Here is a 12,691-nt window from a genome sequence, read left to right as displayed (position 1 = left end):
AGAAGGAGAAGGGCACCACTATGTGAATGCTAAGGCCTGAGGGACACTTCTCCCATGGGACTTTATAGTGAGGCTTTTGTGATGGGGTGATCCATGTTAATGGTCATAGAATGTTTCATGAGGTATAGACCAATACTCTTGTTAAAGTGCAATTCAGTAAAAGCACATCCTTAAAACATCCAAGTATTGGAATCCCACAAAACTGTTCTTTCAAGGCTTGGCTCAGTCTAATTCTGGAGGAACTGGTTATCTGCATATTATTAAGGCAATCCTGTGCCAATAATTACTTCTAAAACTAGATGAACCTTTGAAAGTGTGATGTGTCAAACTTAAGGTGGATATTTATCAGGTAGAATCAGTTGAAAGTTAAGGCTACCTAGGTACATACCTAGTCTATTCCACTGCCCACTCAGTATCTCAGTTGATAAGTCTAGCAGGTTGCAAAGTCTGCCCCTAGGTAACATTGTGCTTCAGTTGAGAAGAATGCTCTCTGCAGGTAGACCTAATCATATGCGGTCAGGGTCACATCTCTGCTATTCATCAACGGATAAAATAATCTCCAAACTACCAAAATCAGATGTCTAGTTCATGGCAGGAAACCATGTCATAAGAGTGCTTATCAATTTTTTGAAGAGGTTGTTCCCTCAGAGTTATATTTTACTACTTAACACCTCCAAATTTTTATGATCAGGGGAAAAAAAACATGAGTTTGAGTTAAATAATTTCTGTAACTGGTTTGTTACTGTTCTGAACATTAGAAATGAACCCCCTCATCCCTATCTGCTCCCCACAACATCAAGATGCTGAGACATTTTACCAGGTACTTTTGGAGGGAGGGGTATAAACTATGTTGCGATTGGGAAAGGTGGGTGAGGAGGTGCCTGTTCCCCTCTGAGCTTGACAGCACTGTCCTCTTGCTGTCTCTCCTTTAAGCAGTTCCTGGCAGATCACCTGGTTCTGAAAGGTCTGAAGTGTCTGGCTTCATTCCATCTCCCTGCCATGTCATTCTGACCCTGATTGTCTCTTAGCTGAGCTGTTAACAATGCATTTTCCAACTATTAGTTACCAGTCCTTTCAGATTTCTAGTTTTCTTTATAATAATTTTTAAATTACAAAAGTAATTCATCATTGTAGCTAATGAAGCAATGCAAGGTATATAAACACAAAGCTAAGGATTATTTCTCTCCTACATCTTTTACCACATCACCATGGTGGGTATGCTTCTAAATGCTATACTGCCACACAGTGGTTTCTAAAACTGTTATGATCATATCAAAACCAGACTCCTAATTAAACCCTTTTGTGTCCTCATGATCTGCCCAAGTATTTATGCCCACCTCCAGCCACAGTGCAATGCACACACCTTTCAGGTTGTTGAGATTCACCGTAAGTCACAGATTGTCGATGTCCTTGTGGGCCACTTCTCTCCCACTGTTCACCTGTCTTTGATGTTTTCTTCGAATCTCAGGGAGTCCCCTGCTCAGACTCCCTGACTGATTCTTCCTCTTTTCCCCAGACTCTTAGCTTTAAAGTGCCCAAGGCTCCATCCTTCGTGATCTAATCCACTCTACACAGCTTTAAATAGCAACTGTATGTTGACTAATTTGGTATTTCTGGCATGGGTGTCTCCCCAGAACTCCAGGCCCATTCAACTGCCTACTTGGCATCCTTTGTCAAATGTCTAACAGGTATCTTAGACTCAGTTTCTCCAACTCAGAATCCCTTTTCTCCGAGCACTACTATTCCCCAGTCTGCGGTCTTCTTCTCAGTTGATGACTCCGTTCTCCTAGTTGCTCAGTCCCAAAACCTACTCCAGAGACATCCTTGACTCTGCCTCTCTCTCCTTCATATTCAGTATGTGAGCAAATCCACAAATCTCATTGGTTCTACATTTAAAATATACTTAAAATCTGACTGCTCACTACACTTGCACCAATCCACCCCAATCAGGGGCCCCATGATTTTGTCTAGAATATGAAAGTACCCCATTCCCAGCACACTAGCCAGAATCCTTTCCAAACAGTTCAAGTCATCTCCGTTTCTTCAAATTCCTTTATTCAACTCAGCTCAGATGAAACATGCAGATTCATACAAAGGAACTATTGCTTCATGCAATAACTTATATATAATATGTATATATAGTCCCTGTGAGTAAACTGAGTTTTGGTAAATAGGTGTACTATGCATGACTGCCATTTAAAGAAATAATAAATCTTTTAAAAATAATCATTTTTTCCATAATTTGTGTGGTGTGATTTTTAAACTCAAGATTTCTTCTTGAAAGAAGAACAAAGACTGGACAAAAAGTCCTGGTATGGGGATCACTTTAACACTCCCTTAGAGAATTCTTTTCTACCCTTCCCCACCCCCCCTTATGCGGTTGTTATGTTTCAGGGACAGGATTAGCCCCTCTATTTCCAAGTCTGTACTAAGGAACTCTACTGTCTATGAGTAATTTCCTTTCCTGTTACACACACAAAAACAGATGCTCTGTCTTCAGCTGCAGCTCCTAAGGAGCGGTGTCATCCTGTGGCCTGTATTGGTGCAGAACATTTTCATTTGCGCGTCAGACAGAACGGTGTCTCTTCCAGCTGCTGTCTGCACTAGTCCTGCAGCAGAGGGCAAAGGAGCGCATGCTCCTGCTGCAAGGGGCTGTCCGGCCTCTCCTCGTGGAGCTATTTTTACCATTTTGGAAACACTTTTTGCAATGGCAATTCCCCTTCTCCGCAGTGGTAAAGTCACTAGTGAGTGTTAGGGATGCTATATGGAGCGAGGACAGGAGGAAGGCATGATCTGGTCTCCTGGACCCTGTTAGTATCACAGTCAGCTTGAGTTCCAGCCTTGAAACAAATCCCGAAAAGTGGCGTGATTTCCTAGGCAGCGCGAGCCGTCCCACTAGGGGGCAGCAGGTCAACAGCGCCGAGACCTCTCCCGAGAAAAACCCGTTGTTTCTGCCAAGGCCCCCCACCGCCTGTGGGGGAGCAGAACGGATTCCTGCAGGACAGAAAAGGCTGTCTGCCTCGCCCAGCAAGCGCCCGGCTTCTCTGGCTCTGCCCGGTGCCTCTGCGAGGCTCTCTGACTGGGGGTCTCCTCTTGATTTCCCCTTCGACAGCACTGGGATTTGGGCAGTCTGCTTAATTCTCAAATCCTTTCCAAAAACTTAACTGTAGGATAAAAGCTCAGAATGCTACTTGCGATATAGCTGTTCCTCCAATATTCTCAAATATAAACATTTCAGCAGCTAAAAATAAGTACCGGTTTTCCCACTGACATTTTTCAAATCTCTTAGCTCTCTACCAGACGCGGTTCCCTCCCTACCCCCAGAGGATGGGAAAAGTCTACAGACATTTCTGATTGTCACTGGCTTCTAGTGGAGGGAAGACGGGAATGATGCTAAAATTTCCCCGTCGGACTCAAAACTGATTTTATTTTTAATAAAATAAATAACATGAAAATATTTTTATTTCTGGAAGTGTCACTTCCACCTTCTCTCTAACTTTTCTTAAACTCTCGGTGATGACCCTTTAAGCCTCTGGGTCTAATTTTCCTGTTGATCTTCAGACCTGTTTATCCAAATAAATCCAGAGATTTCAGCTAGGATGTCACCTCACAGCTTAGCAACTCTTCCAAATCTGTCCCACTAAAGTTGCCTCTCTGGTAGCCTAGTTTGGATCCCTTATTCATTCAACAAGTATCTACAAAGTCTAATATTTCCAACTTTTGCATACCACCACTTGGCTAACTGACGTTTCAGGGTTAGCACACTGAAAACAGAAAACTTGATCACCCCTATATCCTCACCCACCAGTGAAATCTGTAGCTGACCCAGACTTTCCCACCTTAATAAAAGTCATCACCTCCTACAAAGTTCCCGAACAAAATCCTAGTCATTCTGATTTCTCTCTTTCCTTCCCATCTCACATACAATTCACAAGTAATTCCTCCCGACTTTATTCCTATAATATACCCTGAGTCCTGAGTGGCACTGGGTTTCCAGCAAGCGGCAGAGTTGAGGCCAGGAGGGGGCATGGCGTGGGTGGGCAGGAACGGGTCTCGGGAAGCAGGCCGAGGGTCTCTGGCAGCAGTCTAGGCCAGAGAAGATCAAGCACAGACCAGGATGGTGGCAGTGAGCATGGAGTCAACTGTAGGAAACGGAGATACATGTCAGAAGCAAAATAGGCAAAACTCGGTGATTATTTGGATTTAGGGGTACAAGAGAGGAGGAAATCAAGGATGACCCCTGGCTTCCAACTTGGACAACACAGGAGACATGATTAGGGCACCTGGGTGAAGTGAGCATAGCTTATGGGAGAAACCCACACTACCTATTTTCAACAAGTTACTTTTGAAATACTTATTGGACATCTAAGTCAAGATGTCAAGGAAGCTGAGGAATATGTGATTATGTAAATGTGGAAACAGTCAGCAGATATCATGTATTTAAAGCCATGGAAATGAATGAGATGATCCAGGGCAAGTACTCAAGAGAGCGAAGAGAACCCCAACCTGAGAAGGAAGTCAGGAGATTGTCCTGCCACTGATTCCAAGAGAAGAGACATATCAAGAGGGAGTCATCCATTCTGTCGAATGTAGCTGGGATGAGGATAGAAAAGGGCCCAATGATTGTGGCAAATGGAAATTCATTTGTGACATGACAAAAAGCGATTTCATTTGAGTGTTGGTGGTAGAGCCAGATTGGAGTGGGCTGAAGAATAGATGGACCGAGGAGGTGGAGGCAGGGTCCCTGGACAGTTCTTTGCAAAAGATTTCCTCTGCAGGGAACAGGGCAAGGAGGCAATAGCTAGAGGAGGGCAGGGAATTAGGGGACACACGTGTGTGAGCCTGTATGTGTGCTGCAAACTTAGAGATCAAGTGTGTATTTGTATTCTGGGAATTATCCAGAAGAGATTGTTAATGAAACGATGAAGGAGAGCCAGAGGCAGCTGTCTGTAATGTGTGGGAGGGGACCTGAGGCTCACTCTCACTAGGCAAAATAACCAATGCCTCTAACCCACAGCTGAAGATGAAGACCTGGGACCATGCGTGCTGAGTGTGTGTCCAAAAAATAGTTTTGTTCATTAAAAATAAGTGGAGAATAGGCACAGAGTTTATGGGGAAAAACAAAATATTGGCTTTGAAACAAAATCACAGTATTAGCCTCTTTTGAATCCTCAGGCTGGTAGCCAGATGTATGGTAATATTTCTTTGGGATTTCTTGTTTTGATCTTATTTTTATGATAAAGACTTGTTCCAAAATAGTTTCTTCAATTTTTCTACGATTTGATTTTTTTACATGAAATTCTTGAGTCCATCTGGATAAATTTGGTATGTGGTAAATGTGCAGAATCTACCATGATTTTTCCCCCTCAGGCACATCACTAATTTCCCTAATACTGATTAACATAAACACACATTTGCATTACAGATTCTTAACATATGCTCCAGACTGTTTCAGGCTCTTCTTTCCTACTATCTGTCTAATAAAATGCATTTTAATTATTGCAACATTATAATGATTTTACTGTATGATAAAGGTAGTATCTCCTTGTCTGACCCTTCTGTCTGTCTCAAAAGGTAGCCCTATATTTATTTTTCAAAATGGACTTTAGAAGCATTTGGTCCAGTACTATATTTGTTGGGATTTTTCTTGGGATAATGTTAACCCTAAAATTTAATGAATTTGACCTATTTGGTCTTTTTGCATAGCAACATGGTATTTTTCTGTATTAACTCCTCTCTTATTTCCTAGCCTTGATTAAAATTCCACGGTTTTCCTCAGATAGGTCCCACAGATTCATTGCAAGGGTCAGCCCAGTGCACTTGACCGAAACCGTTGGTGAGGGAGAGGAGACTATGTCCTTCAGAGCGGCTTCCACCTCCACCAGACGCGTCCTATTTACTAAAGTAGCCCCAGAGGCGGGAAGAAATCTGAAAAGCCTGATTCATTGTCATACTTTTCTGGAACCTGCCTATAAGCCCAGGTCTCTGAATCTGCCCTCAACGCCATCCCCTCTAAATTTTGCTTTTCCCATTTTGCTGCCATTAGAGTTAGATGAAACAAATAATTCCATTTGGCCCAATGTATTGATGATTTAATGGCTGGTGTTATATGTCAGGTGTTGTTCTGAAGGCTTAATGGTTATTTTTGCTGATGCTATCTTCCAGAATATAAAGGCCAGGGACATTTAAGTATATACTTTGAATTAGCATAGGATGTGGTTGATAGGGGGTAAAAATGAGCAATAGGAAAGAAAAATTCCCAATGCTTTTTAAATCATATTACTTTCAGCTAACTTCCTCATTCAGAAGCCATATTAGTCTTTATATTAAGCTTAAAACCATTTTTCTCCAAAATGATGAGTGGCATTTACTGAACACCTGTTATACTTGAGGCATTTTGTATGTTACAAATAATCTTTAAGATGCCTTTGCAGAACAGATATTAATAATCAAAGCTGTTGTGTCCTAAATGTGTATAGTGCGTAAAGCACAGTGCTGAGTCTTTTACATAGCCTCCTAATAAAATTTTGCATGGCAAATATTGTAAAATTTTAACTGGCATTTTTTCTGTGATATTTCCTTGTATCTTTTGGCCTTTATCTGATTCAGAGAGCCACAGCATTTTATTTACTTTCTCAAGGAAGGAAAAGCAGAGAGAAAAAAAGAAAACTTTCTAAATCCTGACCTTTAGGGGAGAAAGGAAAGTAGTAAGGTTAGGAAAATGTGGTTGGGGAAGGAACATGTTTATTTAGTAGGTCGGATTTCCTACAGCAAGGACTAGATAAAGATGCCCTGGGCTAGAGGAGTTGGAGTAGGAGTCGGAGAAAGTTCCCTTATGCCTTGCCCACCCCACCCAGTCCCTCATCAAACTCTAGCCCTGGAAGGAGGACTGGAGTTTTGATTTTTGGGTGCAGCCCCAGGGAGGCAGAGAGACTGCAGGCCAGAAGCTGCTGGGTGTGTTTAGGCGGGTGGGGCCTTCTACAGTGTCACGGAGACGTGCCGATCCGGAGAACATCTGGCCCTTACAGCGTATTGCAGACAGGAACCATGATTACTCTCCAGGTTGACAGTATAGAAGACCAGAGGCCAGATGGGATGATGGCTTTTCAGTGGATACCAAGAGCCTGTGTCCACCCATCCTCTCTCTTGTCACTAGGTAAGCCCTCCAAAACTACAGGAAAAAAGTGAAGGCATCAGTGGGAAAGGCAGTATGCTGGATGTGTCTGGGGGTGGGCAAGGGACCGTTAACCTTGTGTTAGCAGTTGTGTTTGTCGCCTGATAGAATGGAGCTTTGCATTAGAAATTAAGCAACCCCGTGACGTAGACTTACGCACAGAAGCAAAGCCTAGCCAGTGTCAAACCAGCAAAGGGGCTAAGATCTGAGCCAAAATTGATTCAACTCTAAATCCTAGGGGCTTGGTCACTGTTGTAAAGCCTTGCAGCTTATTGATGGGGACCATGGCACACACTTGCCCACAGCCCTGAGCGCCTGGAGGGGAGCTGGTGTCTGAAGCCAGCATGGGCTCTTTCTTGCATGTGTCTCCTGGCCTCCTTAATGTTGGCACATGTTGATCTTAAAGCTGTGCTTTTTAATTCTATAGAACAGATATTGACCAGACTCCCAGGTGGCATATAGATATTTATAGTAGAATAGGTTGCTAGAGCTTGAAAGGAAATGATGTGGTCCAATGGCTTTGTTTTGGAGTTGAGGAAATTTAACTCTAGACTTAACCAAGATCCCAAAGCTGGTACATGTCAGAGGTGGGTCTAGAACTATCTACCTGGACCATAATGCCAGCCATACTTGACTTTTTAAATGTTAATTATTTTAACAATATAAATACCAAGATTTATTGAAAACTGAGATAAACATACATTCTCACTGTAACTTTTGGAACAATACTTTTTCCCATGGCCACAGTTTATATAGGTTAATAAGTGTAACAGACCTTGTGATTTTCTCCTAATAGAAGAATTACAGCATAATTTATCGTCTAAAACAAGTTTCTTTTGAAAATAAAATGGGAGGATATATGAATAATTATACCAGAACAATAGGAGGCATAAACAGGGACTGCCCCAGGCCAACCCTGTATCTTCTGAACACCCATTGGACCCAGACCACATGATGGGGCAGCTGTTCACAGAGATGCAGGGCTGGGCTCTGAGTAGTTTAAGCTATTCAAGATGACCTCCTCATCATTAAAGGCCAATTTGGTTCAGGCGTAAGCCTGTCAGATCCTAGCATTCTCCTGGATACAGAGATTCTGCATGGGACCCAGTGAGGTTTAAGAAGGGGTTTCCAGAAGACCTGGAAAGAAATGCTGGCTCCTGTGTGATAGCTTCACGGGAGATCTCCCTTCCTCTTACATGTTGTCTGTGGATGTGAGCCCTAGAGTGCTACAGCTCTTGCTTCCTGTCCTATTTCTCTTTCTGTCTCTCCTTGTCACCAGATCTTTCTCTGTCATATCTCACCTTATGAGTATCTGTTTCTCTGTGTCTTTTTATTTATTTATCTCATTATTACACATCTATCTCTCTCACAAAAGTTTTCACAACTTTCTTACTAAGAGATAATTAACAAGTAGTCATTTATTTAATTCACAGTGACTACATTTACTCTAAAAATTATCATTAAAGTAAAACTTGCAATTAGAACTATAAAGGTAAGTTTTGTTTTTGAATAAAAATTAATCAAAGGATTAAATCTTTTTTTTTTTGAGAGGGCATCTCTCATATTTATTGATCAAATGGTTGTTAACAACAATAAAATTCTGTATAGGGGACTCAATGCTCAATCATTAATCAACCCTAAGCCTAATTCTCAACAGTCTCCAATCTTCTGAAGCATAACGAATAAGTTCTTACATGGTGAACAAGTTCTTACATAGTGATTAAGTTCTTACATGGTGAACTGTGTAAGGGCAGTCATATCACAGAAACTTTCAGTTTTGATCATGCATCATGAACTATAAACAATCAGGTCAGATATGATTATTCGTTTGATTTTTATACTTGATTTATATGTGAATCCCACATTTTCCCTTATTATGATTATTATTTTTTTTAATAAAGTGCTGAAGTGGTAGGTAGATGCAAGATAAAGGTAGAAAACATAATTTAGTGCTGTAAGAGGGCAAATGTAGATGAACAGGTCTGTGCCTATAGACTAAGTATTAATCCAGGCTAGACAAGGGCAACAAAACATCCATGGATGCAGAAGATTTCTCTCAAAACAGGGGGGTGAGGTTCTAAGCCTCACTTTGGTTGATCCCCAGTTTCTCACCTGATGGCCCCCCTGCGACTGTGCCTGTCTTAGGTTGTTCCTCCCTTGAGGAATCTTACCCGTCTCTGGCTAACCAGTCATCTTCTGGGGCCATACAGGGAAATGTAAAGTTGGTAAGTGAGAGAGAAGCAATGTTCTTTGAAAAGGTTAGCTTTTTACTTCTTTGCATACTTATGCCCTGTGGCTTCTATGCGCAGCATTTGTCTTGAGGTATCTTTACCACTTGGAAGAATTATGATACTTGGTAATTTTTTATATGAGGCGTGAATTCTACTAAAGGGTTGTAATTAAGAAGGAAGAAGAAAAGCTGTAGAAATAGCAGATGAAAGAAAACATGGGAAGATTGATCATTTCTTTGACATATCTTATTGTAGAGTAACATAAGCATGTATAGGTTTTAACAAACTACTAATTAAATTGCATATACACATTAACAGAATAGGAATACAGATACATAATAAAAGCAGACCTACAATTACCAGCCATCTCCAGTGAAACCAAGAAAACCAGTTAGGTACCCTAGGCATTTGTGAAAACTTATCAATGACATGATGGATATTGTCTAACTGAATTTGAATAGTTTGAGAAAAATCAGACAAATTAAAACAACACATTCCTGGGAACTGTTCACATCTCATATGTTCTTTTAACAGTAGATAGTCCATAGTCGCACGATTTTGGAGCACTGCAACTTGCACTTCTCTTAATTTTTGGTTGAGTTCCGACAGTACAGATCCAGTCAACTTTGCTGTTTTACTGTATGCACAGGCCAGCTTAGATATCTCCTTCCCCATTCCCATGGCAAGTCCAGGAGCTGGTGGGATGAATGCAGCTACAACTGCAACAGCGCCAGGATCTTTGTTGAAGTTTTTTGATGATCATCTTCTGGAATGACTCTTCCAGAGGATGTTGATGTTGGAACTTCTTCTTCATATCGTATCTTAATTTGTTTTCTGGGTAGCCAAATTAGGCTTTGATCCTCTGTATAAACACAAACAAACCCTTTGCCCACACTTTGATATGACCTTTATACCATTGTGAAGAACCTATTGGAGATCACCACACAGGAACTTTTTTTGTTAAGAGAAAGGAATATTATCAGAAAAATATACTTCCATAGCTGATCATCTGACACCCATTAAAAGATCAAAATTAAGGATATATAAAGCATGCATTAATCATTGATTTACTGTTAGTTTTATCCTATCAGGGAGTAATCCCCCTTTTCTTTCTTTTTTTTTTATCATTAATCTACAATTACATGAAGAATATTATGTTTACCAGACTCTCCCCTACACCAAGTCCCCCGCACAAACCCCATTACAGTCACTGTCCATCAGCATAGCAAAATGATGTAGAATCACTATTTGTCTTCTCTGTGTTGCACAGCCCTCCCCTTTCTCCCACCCTCCACATTATGCATGCTAATCATAATACCCCCTTTCTTCTTCCCCTCCCTTATCCCTCCCTACCCATCCATCCTCCCCAGTCCCTTTCCCTTTGGTACCTGTTAGCCCATTCCTGGGTTCTGTGATTCTGCTGCTGTTTTGTTCCTTCAGTTTTTCCTTTGTTCTTATACTCCACAGATGAGTGAAATCATTTGGTATTTCTCTTTCTCCACTTGGCTTATTTCACTGAGCATAATACCCTCTAGCTCCATCCATGTTGTTGCAAATGGTAGGATTTGTTTTCTTCTTATGGCTGAGTAATATTCCATTGTGTATATGTACCACATCTTCTTTATCCATTCATCTACTGATGAACAATTAGGTTGCTTCCAATTCTTGGCTATTGTAAATAGTGCTGCGATAAACATAGGGGTGCATCTGTCTTTTCAAGCTGGAGTGCCGCATTCTTAGGGTAAATTCCTAGGAGTGGAATTCCTGGGTCAAATGGTAAGTCTATTTTGAGCATTTTGAGGAACATCCATACTTCTTTCCACAATGGTTGAACTAATTTACAGTCCCACCAGCAGTGTAGGAAGGTTCCCCTTTCTCCACAACCTCACCAACATTTGTTGTTGTTTGTCTTTTGGATGGTAGCCATCCTTACTGGTGTGAGGTGATATCTCATTGTGGTTTTAATTTGCATTTCTCTGATAACTAGTGATGTGGAGCATCTTTTCATGTGTCTGTTGGCCATTTGAATTTCTTTTTTGGAGAACTGTCTGTTCAGTTCCTCTGCCCATTTTTTAATTGGATTGTTTGTTTTTTGTTTGTTGAGGTGGGTGAGCCCTTTATATATTTTGGATGTCAAGTCTTTATCAGATCTGTCATTTACAAATATATTCTCCTATACAGTAGGGTAGCTTTTTGTTCTATTGATGGTGTCTCTTGCTGTACAGAAGCTTTTCAGCTTAATATAGTCCCACTTGTTCATTTTTGCTTTTGTTTTCCTTGCCTGGGGAGATATGTTCAAGAAGAAGTCACTCATGTTTATGTCTAAGAGGTTTTTGCCTATGTTTTCTTCCAAGAGTTTAATGGTTTCATGACTTACATTCAGGTCTTTGATCCATTTTGAGTTTACTTTTGTATATGGGGTTAGACAATGGTCCAGTTTCATTCTCCTACATGTAGCTGTCCAGTTTTGCTAGCACCATCTGTTGAAGAGAGTGTCATTTCACCATTGTATGTCCATGGCTCCTTTATCAAATATTAATTGACCATATATGTCTGGGTTAATGTCTGGATTCTCTAGTCTGTTCCATTGGTCTATGGCTCTGCTCTTGTGCCAGCACCAAATTGTCTTGATTACTATGGCTTTATAATAGAGCTTGAAGTTGGGGAGTGAGATCCCCCCTACTTTATTCTTCTTTCTCATGATTGCTTTGGCTATTCGGGGTCTTTGGTGTTTCCATATGAATTTTTGAACTATTTGTTCCAGTTGGTTGAAGAATGTTGCTGGTAATTTGATAGGGATTGCATCAAATCTGTATATTTCTTTGGGAAGGATGGCCATTTTGACGATATTAATTCTTCCTAGCCAAGAGCATGGGATGCGTTTCCATTTGTTAATGTCCCCTTTTATTTCTCTTAAGAGTGACTTGTAGTTTTCAGGGTGTAGGTCTTTCACTTCTTTGGTTAGGTTTATTCCTAGGTATTTTATTCTTTTTGATGCAGTTGTGAATGGAGTTGTTTTCCTGATTTTTATTTCTATTGGTTCATTGTTAGTGTATAGGAGAGCCACAGATTTCTGTGTGTTAATTTTGTATCGTGCAACTTTTCTGTATTCCAATATCAGTTCTAGTAGTTTTGGAGTGGAGTCTTTAGGGTTTTTTATGTACAATATCATGTCATCTGCAAATAGTGACAGTTTAACTTTTTCTTTCCCAATCTGGATTCCTTGTATTCTTTGTTTTCTCTAATTGCCGTGGCTAGGACCTCCAGTACTATGTTAAATAACAGT

This window comes from Manis pentadactyla, chromosome 7 (assembly GCF_030020395.1).
Source record: "Manis pentadactyla isolate mManPen7 chromosome 7, mManPen7.hap1, whole genome shotgun sequence".
NCBI lineage: Eukaryota > Metazoa > Chordata > Mammalia > Pholidota > Manidae > Manis > Manis pentadactyla.
The sequence above is the reverse complement of the archived record's forward strand: the minus strand, read 5'-3'. Positions refer to the sequence as shown.